General features: G+C 48.3%; 1 pseudogene; it reads left to right on the top strand.

The window, feature by feature from the left end:
• Positions 1-8815: 8815 nt before the first annotated feature.
• On the top strand, positions 8816-9416 carry Rps10-ps15 (ribosomal protein S10, pseudogene 15; annotated as a pseudogene).
• Positions 9417-13621: the final 4205 nt, after the last annotated feature.

Here is a 13621-nt window from a genome sequence, read left to right as displayed (position 1 = left end):
GCTGCTCTGCAATGTTTTTTCCATAGATCACATTGGGAAAGTTGCTTCTCTTATTCTCCTCTTCAATGTGTCCTCCATGAGTGGCTGATGCAGGCTGAAGGACACAGTAGTTGACCCTATTCATTGGCACACCGGTGTCTGTGAGGGGGCTATTGTCCTCACCACCCCCACTGCCTGAAGCTCAGTCATGAGCCACACTATACCTAGGGTACCTAGAAGCAACTGGTCCCCAACATGCACCAGCCTGTACCCTTGCACCCAGCACTAGCCTTGTGCAAAGTAGATTTGTTCTGCCTTCGAGTCCCTCTTGCTGAGAGCTTCCAGAAGCCCCACAGCTGGAGGGCTATTTGTATTAACCTCCTAGTTAGAAATTAAGCTCCGATCTGGAAATTAAGGATTGTAATTTGGCATTAGCCTGGACGTCAAGATGAAATGAGACGTACTGCGGGGGGAAATTGAATTCCATATTGCCAAAGACCCATCTTATTTAGAATAACCAGCCACTCACGTCATGCCAATATTGATGGATCATATGTTTAAATTTTTGATAGCCCATTCATTTCTATAATTGCATTTATTTCAAATTAAGTAAGTCTTGCACACCCTAAATATACAGAGAGACAAAATTAATTTGTGGATCAGAATTAACATGCCACTCAACCCCTAGAACTGTCCTTCCTGGAAGCCCTTGGAGAGGGTCGTGGGGCCATTTTAGAGATGATTCCATTTGCACATGAACAAGTGCAACCTGGACGGAGCTGTATCCTTAGGAAGGAGCTTAGAAGGAAGTATCATGGTGGAGAGGTATAGAGTGAAGACGATTTAACAGCACAGAGGAGCCACCCAGAAACCAGCAACCTCTTTTTGCAGTGGATGGAAGCTAACCCAGAAAGCCACAAATGGTCAAAGTGCAGAGTAAGTTATCATGGAGAACTCATCCCCAAACGGGACATCTGTGCCACCAGCCGCCAAGACCATGATGGAAGAGAACCAGAGGTGGTGAAGAACAACAGCATCTTCTGGACATGACAGCAACTGCACCGATGAACTTTGGACTGTTACAGTGGCCTGCACAAGAGCAAGCCAGCCAACAGTCCAGCATGGGTGGGAACTCACAAGAGCACACGCCGAGTCGAGAAGATGCAGACAGTCAATGGCGGTGGGGAGAAAGTCCATATTTTTCAGGGATCTGGCCCCTGGTCAGTTATCCATGCTACTACAACTACAGAGAACAGCCCAACATACTTATTCATGCAGGCAATAAGAACTAAACACAGTAGAATGCACGCATGCGCATGCGTGCGCGCGCGCGCACACACACACGCGCGCGCGCGCGCGCGATCCAGAGGAACAGGAAATTTACCATGAGACTGTGTACTTCAGAAAAGCAACACCCGTGAAGACTCACCAATATGGCTGCCTAAACAGGACCTGAGCAATGATGGCAATTATAGACGATCCAACATGGAAGGGGGACAGCTCCGCCCCCCCCGGAGGGGGAGAACTATAGCTCACTAGGGAATGCTGAAAGTGGGAGAGCGGGGACATGGAGATGGGAGGGGTGGAAGGGGCTCCGGAGGAACTGGCGGAAGAGGAGTAAGAACAGTGCAATGAAAATAAAGTACATCCACGTGCAAGGAAAATCGATCAATCGATTAAAAGAATTCAGCCACCATAGCTCCAGACTGGAACCCTGACTTTGGGAAGAAGAATTGAGCAGAGAGCTATTTGACTTTACTGGGGTGACATGAACAAACAACCATTCAGCCCAGTTAAAATCCTAATGGCATACAGAAGAAACAGCTATGCCAAGTCCAGCCTAGTAAACTAGTGAGTTTAGCAAGGCCCTTACGGGACCATGAGTGAGTCCAAGGCAGCTGCGTCACTGGAAGGGCCACCCCAGCCTGGGCGATGATTCACCGAGACCAGTGTTTAGAGACCCTGCACATTGAAGGCTGCTCCAGCAAAGACAGGCTCCTCTTCCCGGCGATAGATGTCGCACTGATAGCTTTGGGAGAATCTTAGAGGTTTCAGCTTCCTGGGACTTTTTGTCTACTCCCTGAGCTGTGCGATACTCTCTCCTACTTCAGGGTACTTCGGTTAGGAGTAACTGCCATGTTTGTGAGCATCCTTGGGCAGGACTCATCCAATCGCCCTTCCCAATGCAGGTGGCGGAGTGACTGCCTGCCCACCTCTGTCCCTCACTATGACCCATCTCCTGGCCATCCCTGACTTGTCTGAGAATGGACTCACAGATAAATGTGGCTGGCCTTGAGGGCGTCTGACACCTAGACGTATGAATGATGTTGACGGTTTTAAGCTGCCCTTTTAGCAAGGTCAGCCAGACTCAATACCATGCACGGTAGGAGAAGCTGGTCCACATGGGGGACCCTAACCACCCTAGAAGTGGGAGGTCTGTGGACAGGGGGCTCAATCAGTAAAGTGCTTGCCTTGTAAGCATCAGAACCTGAGTTCAATGTCCAGAACTATGTTTCTAAAAAAAGCCAAGCATAGTGTGTACCTGTAATTCCAGTGATGGGGAGGCGGATCCTCAAGGCATCCACACACATTCAAACGAATGCTCATTACACACGTGTAAGTGGAAAAGGGGCTCAAAAATAAGAGGAAGTTAGCGCCACACAGACTGGAAGGGACAACTGCTCACAGCCTGATGGTTGGAACCCAGGAAATAAAGGGTTGCCTTGCTCTGTGGCTCTGTGGAACCACACCCCCTCAACTATGTCTGAAAATAAACACCACACACACACACACACACACACACACACACACACACACACACACTCCACCCATGCAGGATTTGAGGTTCCCAAAGAAATTTTAGCAAGAACTTAAATTCACAAGTGTTCGCCAACAAATAGCACTAACTTGTGAAAAACCAGCTAAGGATGTAGTTGCCAAGCTTCTAGGATCCCTTCCAGGCCACCGCTCCACTACCTTGTACTACGATAGCCCACTATGAAAATACAGCAGCAAGCGAGAACACGGAGCTTGGACTCGCAGGAAAGTCTATGGGCACGGCTGCCGGTGGGCACTTGCCCTGCCGGGTTGAGCTAGTAGCCATATGCAGCTGGGAATGACACGGTATAAGCCGCCTCATCGGCTGTTTAGTAACTGGTGTGCAGTGTTCTATCTGCAGAGGAAACAGTTGCTTCATAGTGCTGCAAACTGAGGGAGACCCACACACTACACCTCCGACAGCAGCTACTGCTACATCTTAAGCACCTGTGGCTCTCCTCCCCTAGGCCCCGGTCCTGGGCAGGAGGACTCCTTGAGCAAAGACACTGGACTGTTTGAAAGCAATCATCTACCAAAGCTTCTGTTGTTCTCCAAGCAGATACTTATCTCTCGGATAGATTGGCTGCCCACAACAATCAAAACATCAAATGCCCTCCTTATCTCCTCCAAAGAGGGCTCTGGTCAGTTATCTGTTTTCCCAGGCATAGGAAAGCCAGGGGTGGTGGGGAGGGGTCGCAGGGGCTCTCGGCATGGTCTGGTATTGTCATGACAAGCCATGGTTATATCACATGTCACTTCCTTGCATCTTCATTTGTCTGATGCCTTTTCTGTGTGACCACTTCAGGCTTGTGTAAGCAGCATCGTAAGAAATCACACATGAGCTGGCTTCATGACAAATCATACATGATACAGGTTCATGAGAAACCTCACGTGAGCCAGCTTCATGATGAATCACACATGAGCCAACTTCATAAGAAACCACACATAAGCCAGCTTCATGACAAATCACACATGATACAAGTTCATGAGAAACCACACACGAGCCAGCTTCATGACAAATCATGCATGATACAGATTCATAAGAAACCACACGTGAGCCAACTTCATGATAAATCACACGTGAGCCAGCTTCATAAGAGCTCACACATGTAGACAGGGGGATGGGTTTTTTCCTCAGTCTGTACCTGGAAAACGCCCTGAAGATTTTTGTCTGGTTGTGTTGGAGACATGCTGAGTCGAGCTGAGTCGAGCTGACTCGAAGCACAGAGCCCACTCCCCTTGCCATCCACAGTTTTGCCCCAGAGCCCTGTCCTCAGAGGCAGGAGGCAGACCATGGGCTCAGCTCTGGCTATCTGACCTGGTAGGTTTAAGTCCTGTGTGACCTGGTCCTGCAGTCACCTCTCCAGTCATGTTGTCCTCAAAGGTTCCCAGAATACTTTGAGGGTCCTTATCTGGGACCCGGGATAGGCCTTCATCCTTACTTCCCCTGTGTGCACCCCTCCTTCACTCTCAGAGCAAATCTCACACCCCCAGACCATGAATGCTCACAGCAGGTCTGCAGAGAATCCATCCTGCATCTCTGGGTATGTTCTACGCCTATTATAGTCTCATGTCAATTTAGAAATACTTATTTGTACTTTGTGTATGCTACGTGTGCGTGCGTGCGTGCGTGCGTGCGTGTGTGTGTGTGTGTGTGTGTGTGTGTGTGTGTGTGTGTGTGCTTGTGCCTGTCACTGAGAAAGCCAGAAGAGAGAATCGGACTCCAGGGAACTGGAGTTGTGGGTGTCCGTGAACTACCATGTGGGTGCTGGGACCTGAACCTCTCATCTCTGAAAGGGCAGCAAATCTGGGATTCATCTCTCCGGCCCCTTGTGTGCCATTGTTACTTTATTTTATTGTTCTCCTTGAGATCCAAGTTTCTCTTGTAGCTTAGGATGGTCTCAAACTCACTGTACAGTCAAGGGTGACTAAGTGGCTGATCCCCTGCCTCCACCTCCAAGTGCTGAGATTACAAGTATGCATTACCACACCTGCTCTATGCAGTGCTACAAACGGGAACCAGGGTTTCCTGCATGCTAGGCTAGCACTCTACTGACTGATCTACATTTCCAGCCTTCCATATTTATTATGGATATACAGTTGGCTGTCCATACCATCAGGTCCTGCTTCCTTTGATTCAACCAACCAGGATTTGTAGACAGACAGACATACAGACAACAAAATAAATGTAACTGTCCAGAATAAATGTGCAGAGACTTGGACTTGTGCTTGTCACTCTTCCTGGATATCACAGTATGAGAAGGGTCCCTTTGGCATTTGCGTGTCAGGTACTATGATCTAAGGAGGTACCTAAGTTTTAAAGCAAGTATTCCACTGTTTTCTCAAAGGTCATTAGCTTACCCAAGGTTTTCCTGGATTTTCATACCTGACTATGAGGACAGAGATCTTACTCACTGGCTAACACTGGCCACCCTAGAGGTCTCTTGATAAAAACTGATTGAATTAAAGTTCGGGGAGATGGATTAGTCAGTAAATGCTGTGCAAGCATGAGGACATGGTGTCAGAGCCCCAGAACCCAGTATAAGCAAGGTGGGGGAAGGGACAGAGTGGGTAGAGTCGGGCTGATCCCTGGAACTCACTGGCCAGTCGGTCCAGCTGATCCAGGCTCAACGAGAGATCCTGTCCCCCCAAATAAAGCAGAGAATGATCTAGGAGGAAACTTGATGTGGGTCTCTGGTCTCTGTATGCATGTTGGGCACACATGCCCATATGCACATGTGCATATCCCCACATAGGATAGTTCCCAGCCACAGTGGAGCATGTTAGGGTTGCTACAGAGGACCCACAGGTGAGCTAGCAGCTTCCTTCCTTTGGTGCCCATCCCTCTGCTCCTGAAACGACCTGCCTGCCTACTCATGGATTTCCCAGGCACACAGCATCTGTCTCCCAAATGCTAGGTGAAGAAGTAACCCAGAAGGGCTCTCCATATGTTTCAGGCTCTTCCAACCTGCAGTCTATGGACGTCTCGTAATCCAAGATAGCTATGGATGAAACCCAATATAAAAGTGTAAACTGACTTAAAACGCATTGAAATTACTTTGGAACTTTTTGTGTATTATATGAGTTATCAGCTCAGTTCATTCTTGATTGATTGACTGATTGACTGACTGATGAATTGATTTTGTAACTTTTGCTCTTACTATGACCTTTGTAAGTGACAACCATTCATGCTGCACGTACCTGCTATAATTAGTCCAGAAGCCAGCCTGGAGCCCAAACAAGAGACTGACTGAGAAAATGACCCCAGAAGAAAGAGACAGGTAGAAGGATAAAGGCCACCAGCCTTGAGAGCTTCCAAAAAGCCCCCCCCCTCTCACCACCTAGAGGCAGGGAGCCAGAGAAAGGAGTGTGAGAGGCAGAAGCAGCTGACCTTTAGCAGACAGGCCCACTAAAGAATATCAGCTGATAGTAAATGCTGGGAGAAGGGACAGTTGTTAAACAGTTTTTTAGGAATGGAGCTGAACAGAGACCATGGAGGGAGTGCTGCTTACTGGCTTGATTGCCATAACTCACTCAACTTGCTTTTTTATACAACTCAAGACCACTTGTCCAAGGGATGGCACCACCCACAGTGGGCTTGGCACACCCACCTCAATTGCTAGCTAAGAAAATGACCACAGACTACAGACTTACTTATAGGCCAAGCTGATGTACACTCTTCCCCATTTGAGTTTCTCTCTTCTCAGATGACTCCATCTTGTGACTAGTTGGAAAAAAAAAATCAAAGGAAATGAACAAATGTTACAAGGCTCAGGAAGTTCCTGAGTCTTACAAGACCCACAAATCCCTCCTCAAAATTACATAAGCACCGGGGAGATGAGACATCTGACCCCAAGCAGCCTGCAAGTTATGGAGGAAGCTCTATGGTACAGCTTTTGTGAATCTTCACCCATGATGGCTGGGCTTTTTGGTAAAACAACTGTTTTTGGGCTATCCATGCTCCAGTAGGTGACCTCTCACCCACGCTCCTATGAATAATGCTACAACTCACTAACTCACTATGTGGACTTGGAAAATTCTTCTGTCTATGCTTAGTGTCCCATCTGGAGTCAGTAGGTGTTTGTTCCCAAGAAAAGTCACATGACAAGGAACAAAATGACAAGAGGACTCTGGGGACCTAGGTCAAGCATTTTACCCATTATACTCAAGAGAAAGTTCTCCCTACTGGTCCTAAATTCAAGGCAGGATCTCCTACAACAGCGAGGGGACAGCTCCATAGTTGGCAAAAACAGTGTGGGTGGTAAGAGAGGGCCTTTCTTGGGAGTTTGGGGTCCAACTCAGCCAGCAGAATAGTTGCTTGCCTAGCACACACAAAACCCTGGGTTCTATCCCTAGCATGGCCTATGGAAGGCATCGTATGTCTGATGACATACTCCTGTAATCCCAGCATTTGGGAAGTGGAGGCAGGAGGATCAGGAGTTCAAAGTCATCCCTGGCTGCATAGTGAGTCTGAAGCCAGCCTGGGCTACTGGGCTACAGAAGACTGTTTCAAGACAAAAAGGAGGGAGGGTGAGAGGGAGAAAGGGCAGGGGAGAAGAGGTGGAAGAGGTGTGTGTGTGTGTGTGTGTGTGTGTGTGTGTGTGTGAGAGAGAGAGAGAGAGAGAGAGAGACCTTTTCAGCAGCAGTGAATCTGCCTGATTCCTTGGGTGTCTCCCCAGACCCTGGCAGGTAGGCACAGAGAAGTCAGCCATCCCCCTGCATCCTAAGCATCGTCTACAGTCCTAGCTCAGGCTTGCTAGGCTGTTCTGAAGTAGAGCATGGAAAAAGCCAGCTGGAAACTCTGGACCTGGGCACTGACTGCCGCAGAGCATTCCGTAAAGGTATTTTATAACAATCAACCTCTGTTCCCTGGAAGGCAGAGGGAAAAAAACATAAATCCCTCATGAAGGAAAATTGAAGTGCGCCCCAAAATTCCTCAATACTCGTCTGTCTTCCCCTCCCAGGTGCTGGCCAACGTTGTCAGAACATGCCTGCCTCCCTGTTTAAGCAAGGTAATTTGATCCAGGCAATAACCATCATAAATATTCATGGTCTTGCCTTAACATTAGGATAACATCTGTTTCCAAACATCTGCAATCTGTTTTCAATGCTTCAGTAAAATGTAAATTAGCTATAACTAATACAATAACGCACTAATGAGGGTAATGAGAATGAAAGACGCCCATTAGGGCCGGTCCGGCTCCAGCTCCCATGGCGGGTTTTCTAGAGTTCTCCAGAACTTTTCTTCCACTGCCTCCAACTTCCCCCAAATTAAAGGGGTTATGGAAGGCCTCTGCTGGTCCCCAGATTCGCAAGCACACCGACCCTTCCAAAAGTAGTCTTTGCCTTTGTTCTTAATAAAAACTTACTTTTTTATCATCTAAAAATTTCAAACTATCTTAGTTTTGTTTTATTTTCGAGACAGGGTTACCTGTAACCTGGGCCGGCCTCGTGCCTACTGTACAGTCAAAGATGACTTTGAACTTCTGCTCTCCTGTGCCCACGTCACCTCCCTGATCACGAGATTACAGGTCTATACTGTCCAGTTTTTGTGGAACCCATGGCTTTATGCTCGCTAGGCAAGTGCTGCATAAAATATGCTCTATCCCTAGCTGCTGCTCTTGTTTTGTTGAGATAGAATCTCAGGTAGCCCAGGCTAGTCTTGAAATAGCTGTATAGCATAAGCTGTCCCTGAACTTTTGACCCTCATACCTCTGCATCTCTGTTACTGGAATCACAAACGTGAGCCGATCCCTCCAGCTTTTACCCTTACTTGTCCTTACAGCTCAGGTACTGACACCACACAGAGAAAGAATGCCCACAGAACGTGGAAAATAAGAAACAGTCCAGCGTTTGCTTTATTCTGTGTGACAGTGTGTGGGTGGGTTCATGTGTGTGTGCAGGTGTGCAGGTAGAAAACGTCGGGTGTCCCTCTCTGTCACTCAGCACTTTACTCCCTTAAGATAGAATCTTTTGCTTCTTTTCCAACCTCCCCGCCTCGGACCCTGCAGCCGCCGCGATGTTGATGCCCAAGAAGAACAGGATTGCCATCTACGAACTCCTTTTTAAGGAAGGGTTGATGGTTGCCAAAAAAGATGTCCACGGGGCTGGGGATTTAGCTCAGTGGTAGAGCGCTTACCTAGGAAGCGCAAGGCCCTGGGTTCGGTCCCCAGCTCCGAAAAAAAGAACCAAAAAAAAAAAAAAAAAAAAAAGATGTCCACGTGCCCAAACATCCCGAATTGGCAGACAAGAACATGCCCAACCTTCACGTCATGAAGGCCATGCAGTCTCTCAAGTCTCGAGGCTACGTGAAGGAGCAGTTTGCTTGGAGACATTTCTACTGATACCTCACGAGGGCTTCCAGTATCTCCGAGATTACCTGCACCTACCTCCGGAGATCGCGCCCGCCACCCTCCGTCACAGCCATCCCGAGAACCACAAGTCTCGGTCCAGAGAGTGAGCGGCCTGCAAGATTCACAAGAGGGGAGGCAGACTGAGACACCTACAGGAGTGCTGTGCCCCCTGGAGCTGACAAGAAAGCTGAGGCTGGGGCTGGCTCAGCAATGAAATTCCAGTTTAGAGGGGGTTTCGGTCGTGGACATGGTCAGCCGCCTCAGTGAAGTTGGAGATTATGTTGTGTTGAATAAACTTCAAAGAAAAACGTAAAAAAAAAAAAAAAAAAAGAATATTTTACTGGATCTGTAACCAGGCTGGTGGCTAGCGAGTTCCAGCACTCCTCCTGCCCCCACCTCCATAGTGTTGGAATTACAGGGTTTCTGGAGATGGTAATTCTTATTTGTTTATATATATATATACATATATATATATATGTATATATATATATATATACACACACACACATACACACACACACACATACATGTGGGGAGAATACATTAGAAAGCATGTTTGGTATACAAGGTTGAAGATTTGCCTTATTTTGTCACTTCCGTTTGTTCTAAGGAATGCCGTTTTGGCTAGAGGTGTAACATAGTTGGCAGTGTGGGATCATGGGCTTTGTTGACATTTCCTGAAGCCCTGAGCTCTCCCTTATAAAAACTAACCAATGAGAATCGCATTGTGCTGGACATGTGACTTGGCTAACAGAGGGCTTGCCTATCACGCAGGGGGCCCTAGGTTTCATCCCTAATGCCCCCAAAACTGGGTATAGTAGTGCACACTTGTAAATCCACCACTCGATGCATCTCTCAAGACTTTTGTGTGGCCCCATCACACTCTATGCCACTTCATGGTCTCCCAAGCGCCCCTTGGCCCACAGACCACCCAGCAGAACATTCTAGAAAGGTAGAAATGTTTAAGGCTTTGGTGTTAAATATACGGGAACTATTGAGCCCTTGGAATAGTCCGAATGGGATGCAGAACTGAAATTCTGTTTACGTTTAATTTTAAGTAATTAAATTATAAATTGCCACTTGTGGATGGTGATTTCTTTTCTGAGAAGGAGGCAACTATTGGAAGCAGAGGTCAGCCATTTTAGGATGGGTGCATAGACAGCAGTAGGACTAAAGGACTAATAACAACCACGTTTGTACAACCCACACGTTTGTGTACATGTCTATACGCTCATACGTGTGTGTGGGTACACATGTATGCATGAGCGTTCGAAGGCCAGAGGTCAGGTGGGTGTCATTCCTCAAATGCAACCCCATTTTGTGTTTTGTGACAGAGTCTCTTGTTGGCCTGGAACTCACCAAGTTGTCTAGACTGGCTGGCCAGTGAGCCCCAGGGATCTGCCTGCCTCCACCTTTCCCGCAGTAGAATTAAAAGCATGTGAAACTACCCCGTTTGTTTGTTTGTTGTGTGTTGTTGCGTGTTGCCGTGTGCTGTTGTTGCTGCTGTTGTTTTACAGAGGTTCTGAGAGGACAAAGTCAGGTCTTCGTTACTAACTGTGACACCCCCTCAGTCCAAGAGACATTTCAAGTCTCAAAGCCTCTGTGCCCGCTCAGGCGGAGAGTTGGTCCTGCTTCTAGGTCCCGCTTCTTGCTGCCTTTGCCTGATTCTGACTGTGGTCATCGCACACAGTCTGGCTTGTTCTGGTTTCTAGTTAGACTGGGAACTCCTAGAAGATCCCAGCATCCTCTATTTCCCTCTCTTTTCTTCTTTTTTAACTTCGGTTTATGCTGGACATTGCCAACCCTGCTCAGGGATGGGCTTTGAAACCCCGACTGAGCTGGAGGGAGAGGCACATGCGTCGGTTACCTCTCTCACTGCTGCAACCAAAATACACGACGACAAGCAGCCTAGGTAGGGAGTGGTTTATAAAAGGGATGCAGTCCATCATGGTGGGGGACACATGGTGGCCAGAGCAGAGACATCTGGCCAAATGGCAAGCACAGCCAGGAAGGAGAGAAGGAACAGGAAATGCTCTGGGCTATAAAACCTCAAGTCAAACTGCCAGTGACCCACTTCCTTCAGCGAGTCTCCGCCTCTTAAAGGCTCCGCATCCTTCCTGAACAGTGCCACCAACTAGAGCCAAGTTCGCAAAAGTATGAAGCCATAGGGGACATTTCACACTCAAACCACAACGGTCAGCAAGGGTGAGCACCGGAAGGGTCTACCAACAGAAGGAGAGGACGCAGATGCACAGGGAAAAATGCAGATGGTCCCTGCAGAACCAGAAATCCCAATGGTGCTCAACTCCTAGCAATCTTTGACACTGTCCTCCAGGTAAGGGAAGTCCCCAGAGTGTAGGGAACTATACTATAATGTGGAGGGCAGATAGGAGGGTGGAGAAGGAGCTGGAGAGATGACTCCATCAAAGCAATGCTTTCCGTGAAAGCATGAGACCTTGCATTTAATCCCCTCAGAATCCCTATGAAGGAAGCGAGACATAGAGAAGCACACCCATGGTCCCAGCTCTGGGACGGTGGACACAGGCAGATCCTTAGGAATTGCTGATCAGCTCGTCTAATTACATTGGCAAGCTCCAGATTCAATGAGAGACTCTATCTCAAAAATACTAGGTGGAGGGATCGAGGGCTCAGTGTTTAAAGTGTGTAGCTCTCTCAGAGGACCAGAGTTTGGTTCCCAGCACCTACATCAGGTAACTCCAGCTCCAGCAGGATCTGACTGTCTCTTCTGGCCTCTGCAGCAACAGCACTAACACGGACATACCCGCACCTACATGCTTAACGAGAAATAATAAAAAGAAATGCACTTTAAAAATATATAGGTAGGGGTAGAACAATTGATGAAGACGAGGGATGTCATCCTCTGGTCTCCATAAGCAATACACATGCACACATGCACACCCTGACACACTCACAAACCTGTACACACAAACAAGGGGGATGGACAATGTGGAACTTGGTGGGCATCTGGAGAAAGTTGAGGAAGAACCCAGGAGGCCTAGACTGGAGATCACTGGGTGATAGCATAGTGGTACCTGCCTGGGGGCTCTTGACAGATACGTGCTTGGTAGATGGCTCCCACAGAGCAGAGAGGGGAGACAGAGCCTGGTGGAGACTTAGAGGAGGCCATGCATTTGCTGGCAAGACTCCTTCGGGGGTCCAGCAGTGGCCACTGGGAGAACAGGCCTGACGCTTGCTTGGAACCCTTTGCCAGTTGGGCAATGGCTTTGAGATAAAGGGAAGCCCCAGTGTGGGCATGGCTCAACACAGAGGAAACAGATGCCACCATCCCTGGCTTGTTTTTCATTCTGGTGCCACCATAAATCTCCCAGAGCAGCCCCTCCTTCCCTAGCCTCGGCTCTCTAGTCTGGGAGTATCAGTCATGATAAGACATTACTTAAAGCAGCGGTGACAGGTCCTAATCAGTCTTGTGAATTATAGACTTCTCCCTGCACTGCAGGCAGGGCCAGCATTAATACACATTTATGCAAAGCAAGAGCAGGAGCTGTCGGGGGCTAATCTTTACAAGTATGATAAATGATGTTTATTTTCAATGATGGAACGAAACACCCCAGCCGACAGTAATTGTAATAAAAAGGACAGATCAACTTCTATAAAGTGATTGAATTATCCAACGATTGCATTAACGTCCACACTCCAGTATGTCATCGGCTTCCTCGGGGTTCCGAGGACACTATGCAGGACACGGTCCCCTTCACGTCAATGGCTGCCCTTCACGAGGGCTCCTGGGGCAGAGGTACTGTCAGTTAGGAGGGATGTTGTCCGTCTCCAGCATCCTGGCCCCTGCTCTGCTCACACAGACGAAACTGAGGCTGAGCCGTCTTGGTGACAATGAACCTCGACTGATGGATGCGCCCAGGTATCACATGGACCAGAGGAGGCTGGGAGGGTGAAAGTACATCGCCAGCCTTTGGGAACAGCACACCATGCTCTCTAATTCTCTCCACGACTCTTGGGATACATGCTGTGCTTCTTTTCCGTGTCTCTCCCCAACCTCCCTGAAGTAGAGAAACAGAGGCTCAGAAAGGTTAAGTAGCTTGTCCAAGGTCACACAGCTAGCATGTGTCCCAAATGAGTCTCACTCCAAGAAGCATTTAACAGGTGCCTGATGAGAGCCTCCTGGCTCCAAGCTCTTCTGTTGGCAACCACGTGCCTGACCAGTCCTGCAGCAACCCAGATGACCTGAGAGTCAGGCTGCTCTGTTGTACAGACCTATAGAAGTCTGGCTACTGGGTGGCATTCAACATTTTTTATGAAATCTTCTTGTATTTACTGTATGTGCGTGTTTGCACTTGAATGCACGTGTGCACACACACCATGGAGCACTCATGCGTGGTCAGAGGACAAAGTCGGTTCTCCCTTTTCATCCTGTGGGTCCCAGGGAACAGATTCCGGTTGCCATGCCCAGTGGTAAGTGACTTTACCCACTGAGC

The sequence above is a fragment of the Rattus norvegicus genome, chromosome 13, assembly GCF_036323735.1.
Source record: "Rattus norvegicus strain BN/NHsdMcwi chromosome 13, GRCr8, whole genome shotgun sequence".
Lineage (NCBI taxonomy): Eukaryota > Metazoa > Chordata > Mammalia > Rodentia > Muridae > Rattus > Rattus norvegicus.
The sequence above is the reverse complement of the archived record's forward strand: the minus strand, read 5'-3'. Positions and strand labels throughout refer to the sequence as shown.